This window comes from Anguilla anguilla, chromosome 8 (genome assembly GCF_013347855.1).
Source record: "Anguilla anguilla isolate fAngAng1 chromosome 8, fAngAng1.pri, whole genome shotgun sequence".
Lineage (NCBI taxonomy): Eukaryota > Metazoa > Chordata > Actinopteri > Anguilliformes > Anguillidae > Anguilla > Anguilla anguilla.
Genome location: NC_049208.1, coordinates 10,556,095 through 10,561,164, shown reverse-complemented (window position 1 = coordinate 10,561,164; position 5,070 = coordinate 10,556,095).

Here is a 5,070-nt window from a genome sequence, read left to right as displayed (position 1 = left end):
TGCTGGGATTTATACCCACAACCTAATTAAAAGCCTGCTTCATGAGACAGTAATGTTGTCAATTATAGTAAAACTCTTTGGATAAGTAGTAAGTTGTAAAGATAATATATAGGGTTTACACTTTGACGTGAATGAAACATTTATGAACATTTTGTTTTTATTTATATTTTTTGCACTCGTGTAATCAGTATATCCTTATAACAAATCTAGCATATCTAAATGTTAAATGTGTTGCTTTTTTTTGGTACAAGTTTTAATATCATGTTTCATTCAGTGCCATTTCATTAATAAACTCTTGACTAGTAAACCGATCATTGATTTTTAAGGTGTGGTGTCATGTTTGGCTGGTTGCCATGGCATGTACTCTTTCAAGCACACACAGGTGCAATGCATTCACCTGTAAATACAATCAGCATACACCAGCACTATGAATGTTCACAAATAAAATGATTGTCCAACAATGATTAATTAATTTTTTATTTTATTTTCATGACCAAATTTATTTTGATTTGAGACAGTATAAGGAACCTTTCAAAAACCAGGACATAAATCGTTTCAACAGTTGGACATTTGAATGAAAATTCTAAATGTGAATTTCCAGTTCATCTTCATGTTTTTTTCCCCGACTTTCCCTAGTCTGAATAAAGTGGAAAAACACGTGAGGGTGGACTGGAAATTCACTTTTTACAACTTCCATTCATTCACTGAAAACGAACCTTTCTTTAAGTTCAATAACAACACTGATGGTGCCTGTAGGTTATAGTAGCTAGGCGGCTGGCTACTTAACCACCGAAAACACTATTCGCTGTCTTTCCAAAAAAACTGAATGCATGTCAGTTTCAAACGTCTGCCTTTTAACTTTGCATGAGCAACAACCGTTTTTTGCTGCCATCTACTGAAAAATAATTTTAAAAAGTGTCCGGAATAACAGAAAACGTTTAACTTTAGGGAGAGGTGGCTCTTTGACAGTGGACACCATCATTTCAGTACTATGACAGAGCCGTTCGCTGGGAAACCACCTTTTCGTTTTTGTCTTTTGAAAGAACGCCTTTAACGATTTCAAAAAACGACCGTTTTGAAAGTCTGTGGACTTTACTCAAGTGCGCAACGACAGTGCCTCACTTGGGAATCTAACTCTCAGCTTTGTAGTTACAAGGCCAAGATACCAATTGTTTTCTCGGCCAGTTACGCACTGACCATATTAAAGGTAACTGGGATCACCGCGCCTGCGTTAAAAGCGGAAACCTACAGGAAGTGATGTCATGAAGGCCAAGGGCATGCGGTGGCTGGAAATAATGGCTTGCCGATGTTCAATCTTCGTGTTCCTTCCTTTTTTTCTTGAAACTAATTCAACAACTGTAACACATCCTTGATTCGTGTATTTCTCAATATTGCCCCCTCAGCTACAACAGGAGCACATGCAGAGTCCCACAAACTGGCACGTGATGTTAAGGTATTTACCTTCGGCCGATGTTCTAACATTTCATCCTACCTGACCGGCGCGTCCAAACATTTGTGTTACTTTCGCCTGTATTTTTTGACCGACGGTCAACAGTTATTAAATTGCCTTGATTTCCCAAAAAGTTGTTAATATAATTCAAGTCATTTCAGAAGAGAATGATCCAAGATGTTTGTTGTCACGCTGTGCATTTTAACATATTCTACCATGCCTTAAGTTGCCTGCTCAATGAACCTCGTAATATGAATCCAGTTGCATCCTCATATTTACAGACTTGTTAGGAACTAATATGTTTCTGGGGAATGCGGAGGATTACTCTGGTTTTCTCCATGTTGGATGATGCTGACTACGATTTACATGCCAGTAAATATGTTCTACTTCATATTGTTCATTGATAGATAGACTTCATAGATACTTTTATAATCCTTACATTTCTCCCAAGTGCTTAATTTTAGGTTTTTCACCGACCGTCAACTAATTAACGTTGGCTCACGGTAGGCCTACTGGCAAGTTTGCTAACTTGATCTGTTGGACGATTATAACACAAACGATCAAATAGTATCCCACTAAATCTGCTTCCTTTCTTGTCCATGGTTTTTATTACTTTTAGCGGATTCGTGAGCCCCAAGTAAATTCCCCTAAATTTAAAGTTTATTCCTACCTGACTAAAGTACAAGGCAGAGAACTCAAAAATCACCAGATATTGATTAACAGGTAGGTCTACCTTCGGCGGATGTTAGATAATTGTCAGAGGTTATCTTTTGCTGTCATCTTCTGCAAGACAGATAACGTGTCTTGAATAACAGAAAACGTTACATTTTATTTAGAGCTAGCTCTTTGATAGTGTCGAGGGCTGGAAATGTTACACGGTAGTGCTTTGACAGTCTCTGCTTGGAAATGCACGTGTATTTATATTTCAGACTTTTTAAAAAGTGACTTTTACGATTCCTTGACATTCTTCATCTATGACATCAACCGTTCTGTTGCCTACATTGCTTACTTGGTTTGACCATGAATCATCCTTGCACCTGTTTGGAACCTGTCTGCTCTTAAGCCTTCTATCTCCAGATTATAGGGCTCAAATTATGGATGATTATACCGAGTGGACATGTAAATTTCATTGTACATTGCCGTGAAATGAATGGCCTTCTACCACTGTATGGACCATCTGTAGCCTTGACATTCATTATAAAAGCAGTGACCTATTTGAAATGTTATTGTACATGTGACAGTCCTAACTATTATTTTATTTTTCATTTAAATATTTTTTCTCTCCTTTTACAACTTTTGGATCACATTGCAAAGGCTTTTATTTCCCTTTTCATTACATTAAATTACTGACTCTACAGCATATGATTTAAATAAACGGCCTCTGTGGTCTGAATAAGTCCGTTTATCTCGTAACCTTCTTTTTCGTAAAGTCTGTTGGCGCGTCTTTTATAAACTATATCTGACAAAAGAGTGGCAGAGGGAAATTGGGTTCATGTAGTAGGCTGCATTAGTTGGGATGAAAAAAAGTATATCATGTCAGGCCATTATGGATGGGAACGTTGCAGCAGCCTACATGATTCTCGTGGAAAGACATGCCAGACAGACAGGTCGTTAATCATTGACATATTTTCCTCTTGCCTGACGTGAAGGTTTTAGCGTTATTCTGGAGGGCCAAATGAAACCATGCGCGGCTTATAGTTTGAATCTACTGGGAATTTCAGCTGTCATAAAGGCTTTTTAAAATTACATATGGGACCGGTTATTTATGATGGATCCCACCTATGTATATTTTGCTAAGTGACAAATGTATTTACATTAGGTATATTTTATAGCCCTGTTATTAGGAATCACAGATTGTTGAAGTGGTCCCAGGAAAAATGTACCTATTTGTATTGTCCTTGGTTGGCAGTGAATTTGTTTGGCAGATGAACATTGTACCATGACTTGATGGCAACAAGGTCTTGCTTGTGCACCTTGGTTAAACATGCCTTGGCTCCTGGTTCGTGCAAACTGAAATAACATGTCAGCTGTAATTATGTCACTAATGGCTGGACATTTAAGTGTTTTCGCCACTGTCTCGTTGAAGTTTGGGGCTCTAACTGAAGTGAAATTCTCATTTTGTCTGTGAACTTCACTACAGGACTCTGAGTTCTGCTCTTGGGCTCAGGCTAGCTGAGCAGTTCATAAGAAACAGACATTAGTTTTCACCTCTGTCTCTTCTTTAAGGTGCGATCCTGATGTCCTCCGTGCATTGGGTCTGGGCACACGGCTTTTGGGTTCACAAATGAGAAGTTTTGTTATAACAGCCTCCATTAATATCCTGACAGAAACTTGGAGGACACATGTCTGTAAAGTCATCAATTCCACACCAAAGGAAGGAAAACGTTTTTGTACATCTTAAAAAGAGTGGAAAAGGAATTGGCAGTTCAAAACATTGTTCCTATTTTCCTAGGCTTTTAAGTGTCTGTATAGGGTTAACGTCTTGTTTTGTATGCAGGTCTTCTTAATCTCGATCTGCACTGTGAACTTGATTTGACCAAAGGTGTGGTTGCTACAGTGGATTTAAAAGACTCAAGTGGAGAGTGTCAGTGGTTAAAAAAATAAAATAAAATAAAAGATGCACATGACTCTTTCCCCTCTCAGTAATGACGGGCCATGGTGTAGACTATCCTAAACAGACCGCTCCATTTGCAGAGGAACCGATGCGTGCTGGTCTCAGGTCCGAGCCAGACCATCTGCTCCAGCATGTATGATGGTCTATGTATATATGCCCACGAAGAGAGCTGAGCTTTTTATAACTTTTGATTGAAGACAGAAGAGCAGAACTGCAAGCACTGGAACCGCGAGGTGCGTGCCAGTGACCACACGGCCCCGTACCTGTGTGTGTGTGTGTGTGTGTGTGTGAGAGAGAGAGAGAGAGAGGGAGAAACTGACCTAATGAAAAAAACCAGTGTTGGTGAGCCAGTACTGGCGGGGTTCTCTCAGAACCAAGCAGGAAAACTTATGTTCCCCTGTAATCACATTGATACTGTGCTGTAGGAGGTGCCGTCCTTCTGATGTTGTCTTTGTGTGACTGTGGTTAGGCTCAGAGTCTGCTGCGATCACATCCCAGTTAGCACTGCCTAATCTGAACTTCTGTTACCATCAAAGTTTTATGGAGAGGGTGTTGTCAATTTCATGCCTGTCATTTTAATTATCTATGCATTGCACTTATGATGTGGAAGGGGTCTCTTTTTGAACATCGCATGTCAGATTTACTAATGGATGTGGAAAGTCACCAGCCAGTTTTGGCCTAGCAGGAGCCAAAATGGCTCGCTGTGAGACTGTCTGGGACTGCGCTGTTTGGGTCCAGTTTAATGGCAGCATTGACTGAACTGCTTCCAGGCTGATTTGTTTTCTGTATGACAGGAGAGAGGGTTGTGTGTGTTTGTGCTCACAGGAGTGACTCTCACTCTCTCTCTCACACTCACTCTCTCTCACTTTCTCACTCTCGCTCTCTCACTCTTACTCTCAACTCTCTCTCGAGGGACAGCTCCCGTATCTGCTGTCTCAGTGACATCATGGGCATAGGTCTGCATATGTGCAAATGCTTCTATGTGTGTGTACATGGGTGTGCGTGT